Below are 26,152 nucleotides of genomic sequence, written 5' to 3'. Positions count from 1 at the left end.
TTCCACTTCCTACTACTCGCTGAAAAGTTACTCATCTTCAGAACTAAACTATAGCAACTCCTCCTTCCTTAGCTCTTGTTTATGCTGCTGTTACTTTCCAGAATAAGATTACCAACTAGCACTATCACCATAACAAGTGCTGGACTAAAACTTCTGTTAAACCACCTAAGTACTGAACTGTATCATTGTTTAAACATTACAACAATGTACTATTCCTAATGCATATTAAGTGCATTCAGCAGCCTTTTGTATTACCATGTCTTACTATTATGTACAAATATATAATGTGTTTTGTATGATTATTATGTACATACAATGTCTTAAGTATTAGCATAGAATGTGAACGTTTTGATTTTACAATATATTGTTCTTTGTGTGTATGTTGCTTTTCTCCTCAGGTCTCTACTGAAAAGGGGCCTTGTGCCCAGATGGACTTTCCCCAGTAAGCAGAAATAAAGAAGTAAAGGAATAAAGACAAATAAAAAATATATAGGTAGGTTTCCACTCACTAGCAAACTGAAGCTCTTTTTCCCATCTGGCCCATAAGTTGCACAATATAACACAGTCACCAGTGTTTCCAGAGACCCACTTCAGCCAGTCTTTCCTTCAGACATTTCCCCAGAAACTGGTCCTCAGTTCTAAGGTAAAATGTAGCACTCCTCAGTTCTAAGGAAGATGTATTGGATGATATGCTTGTCTTCTTTTCCACAGAAGAAAATTAATGCTTCCACACAGTCAATAAGTTTTCCTTCCAAGTGGAGGATTTTAAATATCCCCCTTTCTAAATCTTCACCCTACCTTAGTTTCTTCTAACTATAGTGCTGCCATAATTAGCTTCTGGAAGAAATTAACAGTTTGTTTTCCAGCAACATGTAGGGATCTCAGGCCATACCAAATCAAGACTTAATAAGATATACTCCATTTACAGTACAGCCGTGGAATATGTTACATAGCCCCCCCTCACACACACACACACACACACACACACACACACACACACACACACACACACACACACACACACACACACACACACACACACACACACACACAGACCTATCAAGCAGGCTAAAAATCCAAAAGAGACTGTCCACATTACTGTGTCTAGGGCCTGTCTGTGCAGGTCTTTAAAAGGCTGGAGCGCCAATGCCCATCAGGTTAGCTTTGCATTTTATGCTCTATGTTGTAATAGTGATTGGAGAAAGACATAATCAGTCACTAATGTAAAGGAGCATCCTAACAAATAATACCAGGGAGTTGTAAGTGCCCACTTAATCGCTAAATACCCATTTTAACTGAAGCATATCTAGTCTCTTGGAGTGTAAGCTTATGGCTAAGGTAGCAAATGTAGAGTTATTTGCCTTGTTACACCTGGGAAAGGACATCACCAGGGCCAGCTGCAGAAGCATCAGTATGCATAATAAAAGGCTGCAAATATCAGGTGTAAGCAAGCTGGGTAGGGACCACAAAGCCGTCTTTAGATTTATGAAGACTGGTTAAGTGTCAGGAGTCCACTTGTCTCTTTGGGAGCTTTGGTCTTAGTAAGTTTTATCAGAGGATAGGCTACCTCTGCAAAATTGGGCATAAAGTTGCAATAATAACCTTTTAATCCTAGGGAGGCTCTAACCTGCTTCTTTGAAACTTGTTGGGTCCATTTTTTACTTCTTCTACATCTTCACGTTACGCATCTACAACTCCCAAATATTTAGGTTTGGACATCCTTATCTTACATTTCAAGGATTTACATGCCAAGCCTGTCTACCATATGGCATTCAAAACTACATGAACCTTAGACAAATGGCTGTCCCAGTCTTCACTAACAATGACTATATCATGCAAATATGTCAAAGTATAGTGACCATGAGGTCTCACAATTTTATGCATAAGTCAGTGGAATGTTGCTGGTGCCCCATGTAAACCAAATGGTTTGTCTTTATATTGGAAAAGGCTATCTGCGGTAGAAAATGCTGTTGTTTTCACGAAGTGCAAAGTTAAGGGAATCTGCCAGTAGCCATTTGATAGGTCAAAATGGGTTAACAATCAAGCTTTCCAAAGCTTTTCAAACAATTCTTCTACCATTGGCATTGGCTAACCATCACATTTTGAAATGTTGTTTAGCTGGTGAAAATCACTGTAGTATCTTATTCAGACACTGGATTTGGGTACCAGCACAACTGGGTTAATCCTTTCACTGTATAAATCGTCAATCACGCCAAGATGTAACATTCTCTTTATCTGCAGATTTATTTCTTTTCTTTGAGTCTAAAGTAAAACTCGGACCAAAACCAGGGCCAGTAGATAAAAATCCAATAAAAAACAAAAACTCACTGGTTAGACAGACACAGCCAAAGTACTCTTTAATATAAACAGCATACAACTCCACAGTTTATTGCTTTTGCCTTAACCAGGTTTCTTCAGAACTATGGAAAACCAAACTAAAAGACAAGCTAAAATAGTAAGTGAACTTCCCCCACCAGCATCAACCAATGAAAGACAAACTTCAGTTAATGCCATAAAGGAGTGCTTTCATACCAACTCAACTGTACAGATTTTAAAGAAATAACCACTATCCTGAAGAAGTTTGTGTAGTGTAGTTTCATGGATCAAATTACAGTAATTGCTTTAGGTCATGATTTGAATCACAGTTATAATGTGCTGTAAATGTATTGCACATTGCATATTTACTAAAAATTACATTATGAGCTAACACCATGCTGTACTGGCCTACTGAGGTAGAGTAGTGAGTACACCCCATACAAACAGCTCTGGTAGAACCAGACTGGGGGGCAGTGAATGACTGTCCAACTCATTCATTCTGGGGAAAATGTTTTTTTTATATTGCCACAGGAAAACACTGTGGGGAAGGCTAAGAATTATGCCCACAATGTACAACAATTTTGGTGGATGAACCCAGCTAAAGACTGTTCTTAGTCTAACCAAGATTCACTATTATGAGGAATCGAGTATCTATTGGAGGGGAGAACTAAAGCATTCTTCCTGGCCAAAAGTGACATGACTGTAGAAGCATGTAATATCTTCAGTCATACTGCTGCCCTGCAGAATGACGACTATAGTCAGTTGCTTTTGTGTCCCTCTTTTGGACTCTTTTGACTCTGGGAGAAAAGATGACAGGCATGAATGGGCCAATACGGGATAGGGTCTTGATATCTCTGGGGCCAAAAAACATAAGCTAATATTTGCAAAAAGAAAAATAAAATCTTAGATCATGCTTTAGAAAGTGACAAATTGTCTGAGGAGGTAAAATTCGGAAAAGATGAGGGGTATATTTAGGGGTCTATACAGTATTAGTTCACTGAAAGATATTTCCAGTGAACATCCCTTCGTCGAAACCAAACCATCGAAAATCACTTCCGCAATTCGTGTAATTTTCCCAGGACAATGAAACAGTTGTCCCGAAGCACAACAGAACACAAATGCACTAAATCAAACCCACCCAAGTGAGGGGCTTTGCTCCCACCCTCCTAACACTATACATATATCTATATATATATATATATATATATATATATATATATATATATATATATATATATATATATATATATACACACACACACACACATATATATATATATATATATATGTATATAGATAGATAGATATACCAACTTCAAGATCACACTACACTGGGGAAAAGAGCAAAGTTGTGCAGTTGGCCAACTACTTCCTTGCCCTGGGAAAATTCCACAAATCACAGAAGTGATTTTCAATGGTTAGGTGTCGAGGTGATCCACTGTGGCGACCCCTAACCAGGAAAAAGCCGAAAGAGAAGACGGTGTCGACAAAGAGGTGTTTGCTGGAAATATCTTTCAGCGAACTAATAAAGACCTGTATTTAGTAGTGGTGAACTTTTTTTTTTTTTACATTTTATACTAAATTTTAAAAACAAAGAATAAGATCTAATGACCAAGTCTTATAATGAAATGTGAGGAAATATTCTTTTTCTCTCTCTCTCTCTCAACTGAAAAGTGATTTTATACACTGACCATTAAATCAGATTTCATATGATTTAGATAACATTATATGCCATTTTGCTTTGGTTTTGTCTAAGAAAGGTTGCATTGAACATTCAGGCTAAAGTACTGACTCACTAGTGTTTAATTCTAAACAAATGTGAAACCACTGATGTATGATGAATGTCTGATTTTCACTTCTTTTCGGTCCTGTGTCAAAAAGTCATGCTTGTGGTTTATAATTATCTAGTCTGCAGTCATCAAATCTGTTAAAAAATCTAGAAGATGAGCGCAAAAAGAAAACCTTTGTTTCATAATTAGAAGTAGTTTGAGGCAGTGTTTTCATGAATTGTGCTTGTGTAACTATCAAGACCATTGTATGCTCCATTTAAACACTGGCTAAACAGATGTTGTAAGCATTCTGAAAAGCATGACTGCATTGTGAGCTCCAGGGGTGACGTCTTCAGCTGCTCCATGCTAAAATGTATTGATTCAAATAAAAAGAAAATACAGAGTTTTATTCAAACAAAAAGAGAATACAGAAATTTAAAATGATGTGTGACTTTTAACTAAAACAACTTGGAAATATTAACATTTGTAATTGTACTAAAAGAAGTATGCCCACTCATATGCTAAAATTACTGCTAGAAAGTTTTCTAAGAGTCCTGCATGTTACATATAATACTGATTTGCTGCAACTGCTTATACTAATGATGTGCTACAGATGAATGATTTGATTAAAAAGACTGAAAGTTACTGTATAAAACTCACAAGGGCTTTTGTAGCTTAAGGTCCAGTATATACATACATACATATATACATACATACATACAGATATTTCAAGCATGGGCATTAATGCCTTTCTAGCTTGCCAATATACCAAAGCACTTGTTCCCATAATAAGTATCCAGGCTGTTCTTAAAAATATATAACCTAGTACTTGCTTTAATGTAATTTGATAGTCTGTTCCATGCATCAGCTACTCTGTCAGGGAACCAATTAGTACACTTCTCATTCCTACAGAATCTTCTACATAGGTTATCTGATGATTCTCTAGTACTTGTTGTTAACCCCAAACATTCCCAGAGGTAGTTATCACTAAATGCCCTATATACCTGAATAAGATCTCCTCTTAGATATCTGTAAGAGACACTGTACAAATTCAGATATTTTAGTCTTTTATAATAACATAAAGTTTCGCATCCATGGATACCTTTAGTATATTTCCGTTGTACTCTTTCCAGTTTACTCATGCTTGTTTTCTTATATGGTTTCCATATTGTTATTCTATACTCAAGTTTGGGTCTAATGTAACTAACAAACAATGACTTCATTATTTTTGATTTCCTAGACTTTATAAACCTTTTTATACAGCCTATAGTTCTATAACTATCATTAACCGATTGGTTGATACGATTAGAAAAACTCATAGCTGAATCTACCCATATACCCAGGTCCTTAAATGAGTCTACAGTTTCAATCACTGTATGCTGTATTAAATATTCACCTTTCAATTTATGCCTACCAAATCTCATATGCTTAGTTTTTGATGTATTTGTCAGCATATTATTTTCCTGTGCCCAAATGGTCAATTTAGTCATTTTGTAGACTTGCCTTATCTCTAACACATGTAATCAGTTTACCCAATTTCAGGTCGTTTGCATATAGACTGTAGAACACCTGAGATGAAAAAGTTAGGTTTGAAAGATACAATTTAAACAAGTAAGAGCCTAGGACAGAGCCTTGTGGCACACCTTAACTGTAACCAATGATTTTGCCTGTCCAGTTGCTGTATGATACTTGCCATGTCCTATTTGTAATCCATGCAGCTATCCATCTTATAAAGGGAACATCAATACCTAGTTGTACTAATTTATCGATCAGTTTTATGTGTATGACCCTGTCAAATGCTGAAGTTAAATCTATATAAATTACATCACAGCACAATTTTTCATTCATAGCTGTTATTATATTGTTATAGAACATCATGCTACAGGTGGTAATAGATCTGTTTTCAACATATGCATGCTGATATATGGTTTCAAGTCCCAGCCTATCCAGTTCTGACAATAACTTATCCAATATTACCTTCTCCATTATTTTTCCACAAAATGAAAGTAGACTTAAGGGTCTATATTACTCTCGGTTTGTCCTACTCCCCTTTCTCTTAAAAACAGATTTAATAAGTGCATGTCTCCAGTCTTGAGGAATCTCCCCATATTTATATGACCTAGTGAATAATAGATATAATGGTACTGTAAGTGACCGTGGGAAGGTGATTATTGTTACAGAAAGGTGGAGGGAAAGCTTTTTGAGGGGTGGCGCTTTTACAATTTTGGCCTAGACAGAACTAATGTGGTGCTCCACAATGAATTTTCTTTCTTTACAGAATCAGAATTTATCAATTCTTCTTTATCAAACAGAAATTTGCACGTGAATTTAATTTTCATATAGCCAAAATTGTTAATAACTAAGCCTTCCTTAAGGACTGCAAAATAATACACAGAGATTTTCTTGAGTAAAAATATTAACAGGTCACACTCGAGTTAAATTGTAATTATTGTTCATTTTTTATTTATTTATGCTTTTTGAAGAGTGACTTCATGCCACTTACTCCACTGGCTTACTATTTTTGCCTCTCCCGCCATTCTCTCTAGTATTCAGTCAAGTCTGCTGTTTCTCTATAGTTCTGTAGCTGTCAATCTAAGGCAGATAACTACCAAAAGAAGAAGTACCACAGTGTATCCAACTGCCCAAATAAATCCTGCAAGCACGATAAAATAACGCACTGTTTATTGCAAAGAACAAAAAATCATATAAAGTGCTTTTCGTCAGGCCACATACCCCAACTTCTTCAGATAATTATACAACATAGAACATAAACTATATAGGAAGTGAAAAGGAAGTGAAAAGTCAGCTGGTTCCTGAACCAACAGGAATCAGCTGCTCTTAAAGTGGCAACCACCTTCATTCATTACCTAAAATGTAGCTTAAACAGCTCTCATTTACGCATTGTTTTAAAACAATATTTTAAAATAGATAAATAATGTAAAAAGATCTAAAACCAATAGTTATCTATTATGAAATATTAATGCAGTTAATGTTAAAATTAAAAATATATATATGCATTTATATTTTTATTTTTATGTTCAAGTATAATAAACCTTAAAAACATATGAATAAAAAACAGCAAAACCTGACTTAAGGAGCTGAAAGTCAAATACACTCTAAGACAATAATATGCATAGACCATTTTAAACACAGCATAATAGTCAACTTCTAACCAAATGTTTAAGTTGTAATATGCACTTAATTGAATACATTTCGTTAATGCCCAGAGGGTAACATGCAAAGGTGCGTAATTGCCAACTCAATTCTAATTTATCTAAGAGCAAGGAAAGAGGCCCTCCTCTAGGGTCATAGGCAATACAATCTATAGCCCTAAAAGTAAAACCGTGTGTGGGTGCTTTCATAATGTGCCTGGTCAATGCATTCTCTGATTTGTTAGACCTAATAGCGTATGTGTGTTTATAGACCCTATCCCTAAGCCTTCTATCAGTTTTTCCGATATAGAAGGCAGGACAGGTATGACACTTAGCCAGGTATACCACTCCCTTGGAGTTACAATCAAATTTGTACTTAGTGTTGTATTCAAAACCTCTTATGCTAAATTTTGTTCCCTGCTCCATATATTTACAATAGGGGCATGACAAACACTTATTCATACCCACATGGTTAAATGTACCAAAGTTTGAGTACCGAATTTCCACTAGATTCTTTAAGTTTTTTCCTTTTCTATAGACTATTTTAGGGAAGTCAATAGGGCCTCCTGGCATGTGTGTGTCCATGTTTATCAAGTCCCAATTTTTCTTTAAAATATTTATAAAGTTGTAACTGTCTATACAATACGTAATAATAAGTCTATTTTCATTTAGTGTCCCATCCTGTAATGTACAACTGTTTGTTTCTAAACTATGGTTACTTGATAGTATTGCTTTGTAAAAGCCCACTTCTCTTTTATTTTTCACTTCCTGACAAATTTCTTGTAGGAGTGAAATAGGATAACCTCTCTTTTTAAACATGACCATAAGTGTTGAGCATTCTTCAATAAACTGGTTGTCGTCTGTAACCATTTGAGCTGCCCTTACAAATTGGCCCTTAACAACCGAACGTTTTTGGTGGGCCAGATGGCAGCTACTATATAATGCATCTGAATATGTTTCCTTTCTATAAATCCTGGCTTAAAAATATTGGTTTTGTCTATCCTTACTTAAATCAACATCCAAATAAGCAATTCTATCCTGTGAAAAATTATATGTGAATTTTAAAAATGTACTAGTGTTGTTTAAGTAAGTAAAAAAATTAGAAGCCTCCTGTTGGTTACCCTGGAACATGATAAATATATCATCCAGGAAATGTATATAGTATTTAATCTTACTTGTATATGTAATTACGTCAAAGACATGTTCATGTTCCCAGTAGGCCATTACTAAATTTGCAAATGTACTACCACATGGAGAGCCCATCGCCACTCCTATTTTTTGTAAGTAGTATCTGTTGTTAAAAGTGATGTAATTGTTGGAAAGAACTGTATCCAATAATTCAGCCATCAATTTTATTTCATTCTGTGGGGCTCCCATATCATGTAGTAATAAACTCACCCATTCAATTCCCTCTGTTTGGGGAACTGATGAATACAAGTCTTTCACATCTATTGTGCGAAAGTTTAAATCATCTTGGTATTGTAGGTGGTTTATATTATCCAAAAATGTCCAAGAATCTTTACAAATGTGCTTTTGTTGAGCCACATATTTCTTTAAAGTATGGTCAATAAATTTAGAGCAAGCATAAGTAATACTTGCTCTAGCATTGACCAATGGTCTCATGGGTGGGTTGTCTATGCATTTATGTATTTTTGGTACTCCAAAAATAGTAGGTATCCTTTTGGCCGACATATGTAAGTAATTTACTACAGTCATATCTGTCCTTGCTTCAATGAATAATTCTTCAAGAAATACCCTAACTCTTCTATAAGCTGTGTTTAATTCATTCTTTGATACCTCCTCATAAGTGTCACTTTCTAAAATGGTCTGAATTTTATTGTTATAATCATCCAAATTGAAAATAACTATGCCCCCTCCTTTATCTGGTTTCATAATCATGATCATTTCATGGTGGTTGCCACTTTAAGAGCAGCTGATTCCTGTTGGTTCAGGAACCAGCTGACTTTTCACTTCCTTTTCACTTCCTATATAGTTTATGTTCTATGTTGTATAATTATCTGAAGAAGTTGGGCTATGTGGCCTGACGAAAAGCACTTTATGTGATTTTTTGTTCTTTGCAATAAAGAGTACATTATTTTATCGTGCTTGTAGGATTTATTTGGGCAGTTGGATACACTGTAGTGTTTCTTCGTTTGGTAGTACGGATCCAGTTTGTGTTTGTGTCTTAGATTCGTAAGGCAGATAACTGAAAGACAGCTCTATGAATAATAATTCATATAAAAATTCACCGAAAGACTATATCTGTCAAAACTCTTACATAGAAACCATTGAAATTTACAAAATTTGAACAGAAACTGCAAACCACTGAAGCATTTAAAAAACATTAGTAATTAGTATTTCTGCAGGGAAGTCAAGCTCCCTTAACCCCCATGTGGTTGGCTGCACTGCCTCACACCCTCTTCTGCTAATAATATATATACTCCAAGAATGTATAAGCATTTTGAAAAAGAATCAGTATAGCTTCTGGGGAAAATGATTATTTTTCCCAATCCATGTTTGCACAATCTCAGTATGGAGCATTTCCAAAAATGGGACTTTTTGAAAGGTTTTCATTAAGATGTTTTTTGTTGAATTTTCCTTCTATAACATGATTTGGTAATGTCCTCACAGGTGAGTGTGTGTGTGTGTGTACACCTGTATGTATGATGTGAGCATGATTTTTTCCCACTTACAATCTGTAATACAGTTATCATAGTAACTGTTCTCTGATAGTGACCACTGGTTGTCATTACACTTTCAGTGTACCTTAGAGGCAGCCAAGCATTGGCACATTCTTTGCTACCACCCCAGTGCACTGCAACAAATTGTAAAACTACATTCTCAAGACTTACCGATCTAACCCCAGCCTATATTCCACCATACATTTCCTCATCTCTGGTTAAATTTGACTACAAATCAGTTACTTTCTCTATCAGGCTTAATGGCACCAACCCCATCGACAAATAAGACCATTGTTAGGGACTTCTCCAGAGCAAACCTATTTCAGCTTGTAGAAGACATATAGTAAACTTCAAGAAATTCCCCGGAAATAGACCTAGATGAGAAGGTTGCCACATTCACCTCAATGTTTACTGGTATCTAAACAGCTGTACAGAAAAGTCTGTACCCATCTGTCCTAATTATAATGATAAATTCAGGAATAAAACCCTTTAGTGGAATGCCTTTATTAATATAAAACTGTATAAAAAAAGAGGAAAAATAATGACAAGTTCTTCCTTCAAGACTACATTGAAGCATGTCAGCAAGGAACCTATGAGCACCATTAGAAAATGTAAAGCAGAGTATGAACTCAGGGTCGTTATAGATATCGAAGCAAACTACAAATCTTTCTTCAGATATGTGAAGAAATTAAGGAACAATATTCGACAATGCACTGAACTCATCCATAATATCACACTTTGCAGTCCCAAGGATATAGCTAATATATTAGCAGACAAATTTATTGCTAACTTTGCCCCACTTCCCAAAATTGTTGTAACCACTATCCCTGAAAATTTAGCTTCTAATAAAAATCACTTTGGAACAAGTCTTAGAATCCTTGTCAAAGACTAAAAACAGAGTTGTAGTTAACAATTCTGGTTCCTTGTGCCATCCTTCAATCTGGCACCCCCTCAATTTCAGGTTAAGGAGCACAAAAAAAAAAAAAAGTAAAAGGTCTTTCTTCTTTTCTTTTTGACTGTAGCAAACTGCATGCTACATTTGTAACAAGCAGTTTCCAATAGTTTAAACCACACATTACCACAAATGCAATACAGATGTTCAGTTTTGAATGCTGGTAATGTAGTGAAGATCTATCGGCATCTGACAAGCATGGGCCAAAACACTTGACACCTAGGACGATTGCCCCCTTTGCCCCATTCAGGCTACACTCTGGCTAAAAATAATGTTTCAGTAATGTTTTTACGCAACCAGACAACATACCAAGCTACATTCTCATCAGTACCACATGTGCACTATCCAGACTTCTAGTGAAACTGTTCAACTTCAGCCTATCTGCAGGGTTTGCCCCTGATACCTGAAGAACAGCCACTGGGACTCCTCTACACATGGGTAGTCCCTCTACAGATCTAGATAATTATAGGCTCATCAGCCTCACCAGCCTTATATGCAAAGCAATCAATGTATTATAGCAGAATTAATTTATTGGTTCATAGGTGTGTACTAGACTAATGGCCCTGGAGCCTTTACAAGCCTAGCCCATAGATGTGCCCTGGCATCATGCCACCTGAAGTTAGTTCCCAGTACCTCTATCAAGTAGAGCCACTTGAGTGATCCCCAGGGTGACCCTTTAATTTCCCATCCACTCATCAAGATTTCTCTTAAAGAGGGCCAGGGAGGTGCTCTGCTTAACATGTATGGGAAGTCTATTCCAGAGCATGGGCAGTCTCTGGGTTATGAACCTGTCCCTCCAGCATGTTCTGTTGATTGTGGTAATGAGGTTGAGGTCTCAGGAGCATGCGGTGTGGCGGGCTTGGGATTTCTTTAGATGTAGCATTTCTAACAGAGCTGGGGCAGACATGGCTTTTTAAGTCAAACAGAGATTGCCTCTTAATAGGCAATATGAGACAAAAAATAGCTGGAGTTTTTTGAGTCTGTCAGTGTAGGACATGTGTTTAAGGCCTAGGATCCTCTTCATGAGGTACTTTTGTGGCCTTTCCAGCTGTTGCATGTGTCTAGTGAGGTACATGCCAAATGGAGCATTATACTTGATGAGTAGCCTAATGAGGGAAGAGTAGAGAGAGATGATGACCTCTTTTTTACTGGATGCAAAACCCTTGGTAATAACATGTGCCACATAGAAGGACTTTCTGACCACAGTGGCAATGTGGTGGTCAAAGGAGAGGTTGCTGTCAACCTGTGTCCCCAGATCTCTTATAATGCCTTCAGTGTTCAGTATCCCATCGATGTGGTAATTAGTGGGAACTGAGTTTTTCCCAAAGGGGATGATGACTCTTTTTTTGGCATTAAGCTTAAGGCCATGGTTTCGACACCAGTCATTGGTTTCAGTGAGGCCTTTTTGTAGGATGTCTACATCACTTGGGGAGTTAATAATGGCTCCCTGCAAACTTGGTCATCCAGAGTCCCTCTGTATTGGCCTGGACATCTGAGAAGTAGATGCCAAACAGGAGAGGACCCAGGACTGATCCCTGCGGGACTCCACTCGTGACTGGTTGGCAGTCTGACTTGGAGGCTAATTTCACACTGTGGATTCTATCTGTAAGACAATTTGCAAAACCACCTAGTGATATTGGGGTTGATGCCTAGTTTGATGAGTTTTTCAATAATTCCTGAGTGGGGAATGGTATAAAAGGCCTTGGCCAGATCGAGATAGGCTGTATGAACTGCCTTGCCCTCATCCACAGTTCTGGTGACTGACTCAAAGAAGTCAACCAGGTTGAGCAGGCATGATTTACCTTTCACAAAATCAAGCTGCATGGGATCTAGAGTTTGGAGATTCCCTATATCCTTATTAATTAGGTCCATGATGTGCTCCATAGCCTTACATATCAGACTCATCAGGCTAATGGGGGTGATAATTCCCAGGGTCTGTAGTTGCTTCCCCTTTATGGAAAGGGATGATTGCAGCAGTGCGCCATTCAGTAGGGACTAAGCTGGAGGTGAAGCTGTGATTGAACAGGTCACACAGATGTGGTGCCAGTTCACTTTATAGTTCATGTAAAACACATCCAGGGATATTGTCGGGTCCCATGGAAGCTGTATTCTTGGCCTTGGACAATGCAGCTTATACCTGTGCTTCAGTAATGCTGGGTGCCTGGCATTCATCCGGTATTGTGATTGGTCCTTTGGGAGGGTAAAGTTGGCACTGAATCTGCTGGCCAGTATATTGGCAATATCTGTTGGCTCACTATAGGAGATACCATTGTGCAGTAACTCAGAGCAAACCTGGGTATTGTCGTGGAGATTCCTGATATAACTATAGAAGGCTTTGTGGTTGTTTTTAGTGTCTGCTGCAATTCTGCCTTTATAGCTGGCTTTAGAGGTTTTGATGAGGGATCTCAACTTTTTGTTGAGGCTAAGATGGGAGTTTTTCCAGTCTTGTGACTTCAGCTTTTTCTGCAACAGATTCTTCCTTCTGTTGTACAGTTTATTAATGGCAGGGGATCACCAGATTGGCTTCCTTTTTGTGGAGGAAAGCGTCTTGGTTCTGTTGGATATGGCTAGTTTCATGCATTTATGTACGTGTTCGTAGATTGCATTAGTGTATGATTCAGCAGTCATGCATCTATTTTCTATTGACATGGGTGCCGTGAAGTTAGCCACCTCTGTTTTTAGGAGCCCAAAGTCAGCTTTGGGGAAGTTTTTCATGGTGGTTACCTTTGCAGAGGGGTGTGTGTGAGATGTGGATTTCCATGGTGATTAGTTTGTGGCTGGATCTAACCAGGAAGGAATTGTCTATTGGTGTAGAGCAATGGTTGCCCATGTTTGTAATAACCAGATCAAGGATGTTGCATCCTCTAGTGGGGGTAAGAATGAGTTGGTCCTGGGCATTGGAACTGATGAATTCCAGGAAGCATTGGGCCAGTATATTGGTGCATGAGTAGATGTCCTTCAAGGATGCATCTGCAGTCCTTACAAATGGGTTGTCCTGTCGTCAGGCAGCCCTTCGGTCGGCCGGATTCCAAAGTCTGGGTCTGGCCTCGGATGGTGTCGCACTTCACCCGACGTCATAGCTGCAGTTCTTCGGGTATAAAGGCATCAGCTGACGCCATTTTCCTCAGTCTTTCTTGCCGCGTGGCACCCGAAGCAGAAGCGGTTCGCAAGTGCCGGTCGGTCAGAACCAGAGATTACTACTACAAGTACCGAAGACTTCTAAAAAGCTAAGTACCCCGTTGGGAACTCTTTCTTGCCTCAGCCGATGTCAGAAAAAGTGAATAACTGTTTAACTTGTGGGAAACAAATACCTCATAAAGATTTCCACTCTTACTGCTTACCTTGTTTAGGCCCAGACCACGACGTAGCAGCTTGTCTAGCCTGTGCTTCTTTCAACCGACGGACGCTTAGACGTTGGTCGGAATTTGCTGAAGAGTTTTTCGGCTCCGATTTTGCTTACATTATGCCGTCGGATACTCCGACTACGCAAATTTCTAAAAAACGCAAGGAAAAGGACCGACACTCGCGGTCCGCGGTTTCGGCCAAAATCGCGGTTAAGCCAACCGCGAGTGTCTCGGTTTCGGCTAAAACCGAGTCCACGGTTTTTCCTTCGGCCGAAAGCTTACCACTTACCGAGGCCTCATCCAGCCTGGCTGAATCTGCTACTGAAATCCCACCTGCTCTTGCAGGTTCGCAGGATTTATCTGATACTATCCCTTTGGATATTTCTTCCCCTGCACGTGGAGCTGCTAGGCCTCGTGCATCCATGTCTATTAAGGCCTTTGCCAGGGCTAAAGCAGCAAAAACTACCAAATCTGTGCCTGCTAAGACCCCCTCTCACAGGCCTAGTTCCAGTTCACAAATGCTTAGTCTAGCAGAGGATCTCATTTCTTTGATCCGGGGATCCCAACCACATCCAGACAGGGCCTCTCACCCACCTCCAGAGAAGAGGACTAGAGTAGAGCCCCTGAGCCAGTTTCTTCAGATGGCTCCTCTGATGAGTCAGATAATTCAAACCCTCCAGAGGGCCCCTTTTCTCCTTATGAGGACTCTGATGCAGAAGACTCCATTCCTTCTGCCTCTCCGCCTGAGGATTTTTCTTTTGGGGAAACCTTGCATGCTATGAGGGAACAATTTCAATGGCAGGGCCAGGATTTTTCAGACTCTAGGAAAAGGCTTAGAACCTTTTTGCATTTGCCACAGCATAGGCCTTTAGCCATTCCTCCAGTACTTACTGTTGTGGATGATGCTTTTAATGATGCTTGTACTGCTCCTGATTCTCTTCCTCCGGCCCCTGCTAAGCCCGATAGGTACTACAGGGTTTCAGACACACATTATCATTTGTATAAGGCCCCTTTTGCAGACCCTGAAACTATCTCCCAGGGACCCAAGGCTGTAGCAGCTTCTTCTACCAAAAACCCCCTCCCCTCTGAAAGGGAATCTAGGGCCTTAGAGAGATGGGGTAAAAAAGTTTACACTTCTGCTACTCTTTCAGCTAGGGCCTTGAACTGTCAATTCCACATGATTCAGTATCAGGAATTTATGTTAGACCAATTAACTAAAAAACTGTCCTCGGATGAACCATTAGACAAAAAATCTGTACAGGAAATGGTACATAACATTCAGCAGGTCAGTAATCATTCCTTAAAATGTGGCTATGATGCACTGGAGGCTTCCTTTAGATCAGCCATGACTGGCACAGTGATCAGAAGACATGCATGGTTGAAAGAGCAGTCCTTAGCAGACCATGTTAAATCAAAGCTCCTAGATGCTCCCATGGATAAGCTCAATTTGTTTGGCTCCCCTGCACAGCAGGTGCTGAAGAAGGTGGAAGAGAAAGCAAAATCTGTCCAGATAGTCAAGGATTTCTTGCAGGTCCAGCCTCCAAGGTTTAGCAGGAACTGGCCTTTCAAGAATTGGTCCTTTCCAGACACCTCCAGACCTCCGAGAGGCAGGAATAGGCGCTCAAGAGGCAGGGGTCAATCCAGAGGTGCCTACAGGGGACGTCAGTGGCAGGCTAACAACCAACGAGGTACAGCCACAGATCCAGACACCACCACTTCCACAGGACAATCACAGTGACTTGGCTCTGGCACCGCCTACCAGGGAACAACTAGAAGCACCCTTAGGCAGGAAGCTAGCCTTATTTTCAGTAAACTGGCATTACATCACAGGAGACAAATGGATTTTACAGACAATAGACCAAGGTTACAGGTTTCACTTCCATACTCTACCAAGGAAGAGAGGAATGCCAAACCTACCTCCAAATCAGAAGACAGAAGCTCTAGAACAAATAACTCACTTACTAAGGATGAGAGCTATAGAAAGGGTACCATCTCTGGAACAAGGACAAGGATTTTACTCCAGTCTCTTCCTGGTTCCAAGAAAAGAAAACCAATGGAGACCTATTCTCAACCTGTCCGCTTTAAACACATACCTCATTGTTCCAAAATTCAAAATGCTGACCCTACAGCAGCTTCTTCCCATGCTGGGCAAGGAGTCTTGGCTGGTAACTCTAGATCTCAAGGAGGCATACCTGCACGTCCCCATACGACCAAATTGCAGAAGATACCTCAGATTTCTTGCAGGATCAGAGCATTATCAATTCTCAGCATTGCCCTTTGGCTTATCTACTGTGCCCAGAGTATTCACGAAATGCCTGGCATCAGTAATTGCTCATTGCAGGCTTCAGGGAATTCAAATTTATCCTTACCTGGACGACTGCCTGTTACAAGCGGACAACAAAAACAAATTAACAAAAGATTTGGAAAGGGTCATTCATCTACTACAAGCCCTGGGATACACAGTCAATATAAAAAAGTCAAGGCTGATACCATCCCAAAGGATAACCTTCTTGGGTGCAGATTTGGACACAACAAAACAAATGGCATTCCTGACAGTAGAAAAGCAGGAGCAACTCCCTTTCTACTTCATGGCATTAACAAAGCAGAACCAGCTAACAGCAAGAAAAGTCCTGCAAGCTCTCTGTTACATGGCATCCTGCATAATATTGATTCCACATGCCAGACTACATATGAGGAAGTTACAGAGGTACCTAAGGAATTTATGGTCTCAGCACAAGCACAGCCTAGAAACCCAAATTCCAATAATTCCATGCCTGAAACAAGAATTCCAATGGTGGGCTCAGGCCTGTCAATCAAACAAGGGACTGCCCTTCCACAGCACTCAACCAAGCCAGACCATCACAACAGACGCCTCAGACCTCGGTTGGGGGGGCGCACATGCTGGACAAGTGCATACAAGGCTTATGGACTCAAGACCAGCTGCACCTACACATAAATCAAAAGGAAATGCTGGCAGTAAAACTGGCAATTCAGGCATTCAGACCATTTCTTCGACAGGGTCAACTGCTGATAAGGACGGACAACACCACAGTTATGTGGTACATCAACAAACAGGAGGCACACATTCATACCCTCTATGCCGGATGGCAATGGACCTCTGGAATGTGGCACTGAGCTTCAACATTCAGCTTCAAGCAATTTTTGTGCCAGGAAAAGAAAATATACTAGCAGACATCCTAAGCAGAACTACCACGGATGCCCACGAATGGATGCTGCATCCGGACATCTTCAAAACCATTACAGGGAAATGGGGACTACCAGAAATAGACTTATTTGCATCCCCACACAATCACCAACTGAAAAAATTCTGCACAAGGACGTACCACCCACTTGCTTGGAAAGTGGACTCCCTATCTTTCAGTTGGAAAAGCCTGACAGCATATGCCTTCCCACCTCTTCCTTTGATGCACAAGGTGCTATTGAAGATCAAAGAAGACCGTCCAAGGATCATCCTGATAGCTCCAGTCTGGCCAAGGCAACATTGGTACCCATTACTGAGGAGCATGTCTCGGGAACAAATATGGCCTCTGCCCCTAGTTCACTTGCTGTTAACACAGAACAACTTCAAAACCCTGCATCCAACCCTGAAAACACTGCAGTTGGCTGCCTGGAACATTGCATAAGACCAAATAACCCAGATTTATCTCAAAGGGTTAAAGACATTATCTTGGAGGCTCGCAGACCCTCAACAAGAAAAAATTATTCAGCAAAATGGAAAAGATATCTCATTTGGAGTACTGCAAAAGGAGAGAATGTGTCACTGGTAAACATAGCTAACATCCTGGAATACTTGGCAGAGCTCTTCCACAACTGCCTGTCCTATTCTTCCATTAAGATTCATGCATCAGCTATTTCAGCAGAATACAACTTGGATCCTCCAGTCTTCTCACATCCTCTGCTCAGGCAGTTTCTGAGAGGGATTAAAAATGTAAAGCCACCTAGGAAGCCACCATTGCCAGCATGGGACTTGAACTTTGTGCTAGAAAAGTTGACACTCCCTCCTTTCGAGCCAGCAGCAACAGCAGAATTACAGTACTTATCATGGAAAACTGCTTTCCTGCTTGCAATCACTTCAGCAAGAAGGGTATCTGAGCTACAGGCATTAATGGCAGTACAGCCCTTCCTGATCTTCCATCAAGATAGAGTGTCCATGAGAACTAATCCTACTTTTATGCCAAAGGTGGTCTCCAGGGTATCTTTAAATCAAACTATCCACCTACCTACATTCTTCCCCAACCCACAGAACAGGGGAGAAAGACTGTTGCATACCTTGGATGTACATAGACAATTACGTTACTACCTGGACAGGACCAAGAGCAATAGAAAGACTGACCAGCTACTGGTAGCATATGCGACAGGAATGGAAGGAAAAGCAATTTCAAAACAGACAGTCTCTAAGTGGATAGGAAATTGCATTAGATTTTGTTACTCCTACCATGGGAAGAAAACTCCTGAAAACATCAGGCCTCACTCTACAAGGGCTACAGCCACTACCACAGCTTTCTTATGAGGAGTGGCTACCAAAGACATTTTAGAGGCTGCTACTTGGAGCTCCGTGCATACATTTGCCAAGCATTATAATTTACCTTTATACTCCAGATCCCGAGCAGGTTTTGCCACTGCTGTTTTGCAAGGGATCTTAACTACACCATAATCTTATTTCTCCTCCTCCCCCAGTTTGGCTATGGTATTCTACCCATTTGTAAGGACTGCAGATGCATTCTTGAAGGACATAGTACAGTTTTGTACCTACCATAAATGTAGATGTCCGATAGGCATGCATCTGCAGTCAGGATTACCCACCCTCCTTCCCCTCTGTGGTACTCCTAGGGTATTTGCCCATTTTGTAGCTAGCTGGGGGAATCTATTATGGTGTATTTGTTTGTATATATGTACATACATGCTTATTTTTTGTTTGCTCTCTACTATTTGGAACCATTTGCATTTATCCAAATTTAGCCTTCCTAGAGGGCACCTGGCATCTGGGGCAAGAAACACTGAGGAAAATGGCGTCGGCTGATGCCTTTATACCCGAAGAACTGCAGCTATGACGTCGGGTGAAGTGCGACACCAGCCGAGGCCAGACCCAGACTTTGGAATCCGGCCGACCGAAGGGCTGCCTGACGACAGGACAACCCATTTGTAAGGACTGCAGATGCATGCCTATCGGACATCTACATTTATGGTAGGTACAAAACTGTACTTTTTTCCAGTTGATGGAGGGGTAGTTGAAGTCACCTAGTATGAGAGTGTTGGGTTGGACCCTAATAGTTTCCAGGGTGCTTAGGAACATGGAGTGAGAGTCTTGGGACATAGTTGGGGACCTATAGCAGGCTACGACCTGAATCGCCGTTATACCCAATGTTAGTTGTACCTGAAGTATTTCAGATGCATTATGCTGGGCTACTAGTCTGGAGGTGTGCATATCCTTTATGAATATGGAGACACCACCACCTTTGGAGCTTCGGTCCATGTTCTGGGGCTGAAAGATGTGGAATGAGTTATAGCCAGGTAGTGCAGGGCTGCTTTCTGCTGCTTTAAATCAGGTCTCAGTTACAGCACAAATCTCGATGTTCTCCATTTTGAGGAGTGCTTCAAGCAAGTGCATCTTGAGATTAAGACTTCTAATGTTGAGCAGCATGACCCTCAGATTGCATTTATTTATAGATGTTATGGTGGTAATTTGGTTTTTGGAACATCACCTAAAAAAGGCACTATAGGGGTGGCAAAGAGCCTTAGCCAGTATCCAGAAACCCAGGGGTGACAGATGCAGGCCATCTCTGGAAAAGCATCGAGGTCTGTCAGTCATGTCATTCCAAGCAGACAGATACTGGATCCCTTCAGAATGACACCAGAAACTTAGCCAATTGTTGAAGTCATTCATTTTCTACTTGTACTGTGGTATCATTCTGGGTGACAGTAGGATGCTGCTCAGGGCTAGGATCATACCTGCCTGGGCCACATAATCTGAGAGCTCCTCCGTGTCTCTTTTCATGTAGTCCAGGGAGGTGCATCTCAGGTCATTCACACCCACATGGACAGTGACATAGTCATACTTGTACATGTGGTGGAGAGACCTGAGTACATGTGTTATGTGTCAGATTCCGGCACCTGAAAGACAGCTGACTGTTACCTTCTCCTTATTCAGCCTAGTGAGTGGGACATCAGTGTGCCTCACTGTCGAGTCACCCATGACTAGTGTATTGGGCAAGCTATTTTGCCTTAGGGGCTTAGGTTGAGGGGCACACTGTGTAGGTGAGCTATGTGTCTTGTGGTTTGTGCTGTGTTGTGGTGGTGGTCAAGTGTGTTTCTGCCTTGGAGGTCTCTGCTGTTTGGGTAGATTTCTATTGAGAGCCTCCATGAAGGTGGGTGTGTGGTTTGTGTTTTTATGTGAGAGCTGTGATGGTGGGTGTTCCGGAGGGCTGTATGTTGCATGTGGTGTGGTGCAGGTGTAGAACTTCTCCTCTTGACCAGCTATTCCGGTCTTGGCTTGAGAGTGCATGGCTTCCAGTTTGAATATATAAGTGCATCTCTCACAAGTCTGAGTGTTGGGAGGTAAGAGGAGAGGGTTGTCTGTGTACATGAGGCAGTTGCTACAGTGCCTCAGAATGCCCATGTTCACCAGGTTAATAGGAGAAAGCACAGGGAACTGACCTTTAGACATGCCAGGAGGGATGGTCATTATTACTAAGTACTGGAGCTGTTTCCTTATATATTCCTTTTACAGGAAAAATATCACTCAAGGTGTCTATGTCTGTACAGAGCACTGCCAAATATTTGAGGAGAAACTAATACTTAGACCCTGAAAATTTAAAGATGAAGTATTTAGGCAGATATTCTGAAGTTAGAAAGAAATCAAGCAGTACTTACTGAAAAGTAAAGAATTAGCTTGCCAAGGCATGAATGGCTACTACTATTGCTGGTCTTAGCACAGCTTCACTCTGTTGGGATACAATACTCCTTTGCTTCTTCTCTCACCAGAAGCAAAATGTTAACACCAATCCCAAGAAGAGAAGCAGGCCACTGCCCATTTGGTAATCCACAGTCTTGTCCCAAATGATGCAAGGGTCTGTAGGCTTGTAGCTTTTTTCTGGTAGATGCCTCGAATAGCAACCAGACCAATCAGATACGTTAAGCACAGAGACTCACTTTCCAACCAGAAAGAGTCAGGAATCAATGCACTTTGCTCCTACTCTCACCAGGATCAGAATATAAGCATAGATTCCAAGCTGTCACCTATAAAGCAGTTATTAAGCTTTCTGGTGATCAGCAATTTCCAGGAAGTAATGTTACTGCACTCCTTCTCTCACCAGGAGAAAACAGAAACACTAATCCCAAGATGACTAGTGAGAGGCAGAATGTGGGCTCTCCAATAACTGGTGGCCTTGCAATAGCTGCTTAAAGGTAAGATGAAAAATGGTTTATCCTAAACACTGTAGTGTGCACTAGAGGCATTAGATGTGAAAGTAGGTAACTTTAAGTTTTACCTGTCTAAAAAGTTAAGTTTTAGTGGAGAGTCACTATTTTTAAAACAGCATGATAGATTGAAAGGGGTGGTCACTTTTATATTCTGGTACTACGGAATACAGTAGGATGGCCAATACATTTAAATAGTTGAAGGGGAGTGATTTCACAAAATGATAATTTTATGCTTACTCACACTAGCCAGTAAAAGCAGAGAGGAAATGAGATATATGGTCAAATTAATATAAGAGGCAGGCAACTAGAAAGACAGTGATGTTTAAGAACACACCAGTAACTGGGTGGGAAAAAGTTCTGTCTGACTCACAAGAGACAGAGCTGTGGTCTCTTTTTCAAGTTTTAATATGGAGTTAAAAGCAGAATACAAGTAAAACACAGTGTAAAGAAAACAAATCACAGCATACAAAGTAGAAAAAGGCAACAAAGTAATACAAATACAACAAATAAAAAGCAAACTAACCTTTCTTTCACAGCAAACTGTAGCATAGTCTGGGTGAGCCTTTCTTAACTGATCTAGACCTTATTTACTTTGTTTTGTGAAGGGCAGGTCCTGTCTCCAGAACCCAGTGAACTACCACAAAAAGGTTCAGAGGCAGTAGATAGTGGTCACTCTGTGAATGCTACTTATATTATTTCTCCCAATCCATGTTTCCATAATCTCAATATATGGAGCATTTCCAAGAAATGGGACTCCCAATGCTTTTTGACACTATTTCCCACACTGGTATTACTGAAAAATTGGATAAATGTAATGTAAAACCTTAAGTTACCTGGTGGACTGCAAACTGGTTACCCAACAGATTTCAAGTAGTGAAACTTGCTGGCACCCTATCTGATCATAATATTGTAATTAGTGGGGTACCACAGGGATCACTGCTGGGCCATTTCCATTTTGCCATGTATTTTGAAACCACCCAAGCTAATATCCCTGAAGTGTAGTTAACCAGGTTTGCTGATTACTACAAGCTGGGCATTGTTATCTGCTCATCTACTGATACTAAACTGCTCCAAAAAGTTAGGAATATGCACATACATAATGTACTAAATACAGTCTCAAGCTAAACACAAAAAAGTTCTGCACAGTATCATGTGGCAAAAATGCTGTTCCCACCTCTTATGTTACAAGTGATGCTCCCCTTCAAACTGATGCAGTCATACATGACCTGGGTACTTACCTGGACAACTCTCACTCATTTTATCAATTGTTTCCACTATAGTCAGGAAATTCTTCCATCTGGCTCAAGTAATTTCTAAGGGAATATCCCAAAATTCTAACATGTCATATTACCAACATACTTCTTCCTTATCAGACCCATGACCATCATCAAATACAATGCCAAACCTTTATCTCTCTTAAGCTTCTATTAGTTTTCCCTATATATTTTATTCTAGTAATGTTGGAAAAATATGACAGGTTCTGCACAACAATTGGCACACCTCAGATGAGAAATTGAAGAATCTAGTTGGGAAGAAAACAGTCTTTAGGTATAAAAACAAGAAGAATTTAAAACGGCTTCTATGCTATAACCATACTCAGTCACAGAGTAGAACTCATAAAACAGGAACTTTTCCCCATGGTGTTTGCAGTTTTTGTTGTTACATCAATAATGGCAGTGAATTTCAGCATCCTACGTCAGGTAAGAAGTTTGTATTTAATGTACATGTGGACTGCAACACAAGGAATATAGTTTACTTAGCATATTGCAGGGAAAACTAATAGAAGCTTAAGAGAATGCATGAGAGAACATATTAGGAACATTAGATTACTTGAAGTGAGAAATGCACTTACATAACATGTTTCCAAATACTGTGAAATGCATATATTCAAATTTATGGTTATAGAAAAAATTAGATTTCTCAACTAGGTTAGGAGATTTTAATAATATTACTAAGGACAGAGAATTACATTAGATCATTAAGCTACAAGCATATAAAGATAAATGTTTGAATGAGAAAGTTTTTCTTAAACCTGTGTTGAGATCTAGGAGCCTATGGAGATGATGGGTTGCTACTGTTCCCTTAAATCCTATACTATTAGCTTGATTATGTTGTATTCAGGTTTTGGAAGTTTTATCATGAGATTTATTGCATGTTACTGATTTGTTCCTTCTACTTATATATTTGTTTCTGACAGCGGTTTAAGTTGTATTTAATGGTCTGAGGAAGCAGTGTCTAGGCTGTGAAAGTGCTTACCATTCGTTAAAGTTTTACTGCTGTGTTTGCGGGACTTGTGTTCTTGTCTTTTAACAGTAAGCTGTAATAAATACAACTAAGAAATCTTTACCTTCTGGAAAGTAAATAGGTGTTTCTCTGATCAGTTTTAGTCTTTTTTTAAATTATTTAGTATTATAAAAATATTAACTGCACAGAAAGGCATATTGCTGCAGGAAAGTTTTCCCAATTTACAAAAACAAAAGAAGTACAACTTGTAATCTAGTGTTTCCCTCAGCCCAGTCCTCTTCTCCCCTCCCTCTTACAGTCAGGTCTTCCTTTATATGGTTAGATTTTGATGGCATAACAGATATTTAAAACTATTCAGAGAAGAGTCCAAGGAAGGCCTGAATCACACAGGTCTATATTAATTAATCGAAGATTCAATTCAGTGAACCTTTTATCATCGAACCCTAACCATCGATGTTCATTTCATTGAATGTTCATATCCATAAAACATTTACATAAGGAAAGGAAGCAAATGGCCAGCAGTACAAATTTTCCCTTTTCCCCACTGTAGTGTGATCTTGGAGTTGGTATATATAGTTGGGGGTGTGGGGGGCAAAGCCCTCACTTTGGTGGATTTTACATACTGTGGTGTCCATTCTGCTGTTGTTTTGGCCAAGTGCTTAGTTTCCCTGTTTAATTTTTTGTTCAGTGAGAATGTTCACTGAAATGAACATTCGATGAAGAAAGGTTCACTGAATTAAACCTTTGATTAATTAATATAGACCTGAATCACTCTACTGGTTAGAAGTCTGCCTCTTTACATAAAAGTATATCTTTGAGAGAAATGTGAGCTTCTGGACACTGAACAAGGAAAAAGGCTATTAATTAAATTAAAATAAAACAGTGAAAAGTAAACTGAAGTCAATAAGCAAGCAAAGTAACAACAGATCAGCAATAAACAATGGGGTTGGTGCAGCATAGTGGCTGAAGAGCAGCAATCACACTGGAGATATGCAGGTAAGTGCAATGTTGCCTCATCTCCTGACGCTTTCTTGGATTGAGAGAAAAAAAATTTCATCTGTGGGCGGAGTTTCATTGGACTGGTGGGGAAGGGGCTGCCAATCCAACCTAGGGATTACCAAGGCAACACCACTGCCTCAGTGGTTACCATGATTAAAGAGCATTCCAACTACAGTGGAAGTTGTAAGGGTGCTGGAATTAGATGCGTTCTTTCAGTTTTGTTTCTCTATGATTATTATACAGAGCTTTGGCTAATACTGCTTCCTGTGTGACAGTACCAATGGTGTTGACAAAATAAGATACTTGGAACTGTGATAGAAAAGACCCATATTATGGTAGCATGGAACCACACAGGAACAGAAAACATGTTATGCTGGGGGGCATAACTGAGAAGAGACTTTTACTAGGAAAGGAATGGGACAAGGATGCCAAGTGCCTGCCTAGTGTCATGTCTGGACAAATGGGGAACAGATCTTTATGGTCATGAGAAGGGAACTGGATGTCATGTTCTGGCTGTCAAAACATGAATGGACTTGCTCCAAAAAATTACTCAGGAAGCTTTAACAGCCATTGAAATGTGGCTTTGTAACTCACAACTTGTGCTCAACCCAAAAAAAGACTAAACAATGACCCCCCCCCCAAATCCCTCTCTCATAAAAATACAAAATTTAAAGTCCTGTCTCTTGTTAATACAACCATTGAAGTTCCTTCTCATAGCAAACTATTAGGAGTGATAGCAGATGATAATCTTACATTCGACCTGCATATACAAAATTGCGTAAGAAAAACTCATAAAAAAACTAGGGATGCTTTACAGAGCCAAAAATGTTCTCACTGACGCAACTAAAACTACACTTGCCACTACTTATCTCCTTCCCACTCTTCAATATGATACTCCCATCCTTACTAACCTCCTGGCTTCACAAAAATCAAAACTAGAACAATGCTATAACAAATTTGCTAAAGTTGTAGCACATACCCCTTTCAGAATCCATCACTGTATAACACTGAAATGCCTAACTTGGTTAAAACTGTCACATCTGCTATCACACAACTTCTTACCACCTATAAAATTATCCAGCATCCATCCACCTGTCACAGCACTAAAAACATTCTACACAACTATGTTCCCAGTCAGTCATTGTGATCCAGTAACCAAAAACTGTGTCTACAAACCGAAAAAATCTTCTGGGCATTGTCTGCAGTCATACAAGGTTGCTAAGGCTTGGATCTCCTTACATGTATCCATCAGGTC

Source organism: Protopterus annectens, chromosome 15.part0 (genome assembly GCF_019279795.1).
Source record: "Protopterus annectens isolate FY-2018-M chromosome 15.part0, PAN1.0, whole genome shotgun sequence".
Lineage (NCBI taxonomy): Eukaryota > Metazoa > Chordata > Ceratodontiformes > Protopteridae > Protopterus > Protopterus annectens.
Note: the sequence above shows the minus strand (reverse complement) of the source record.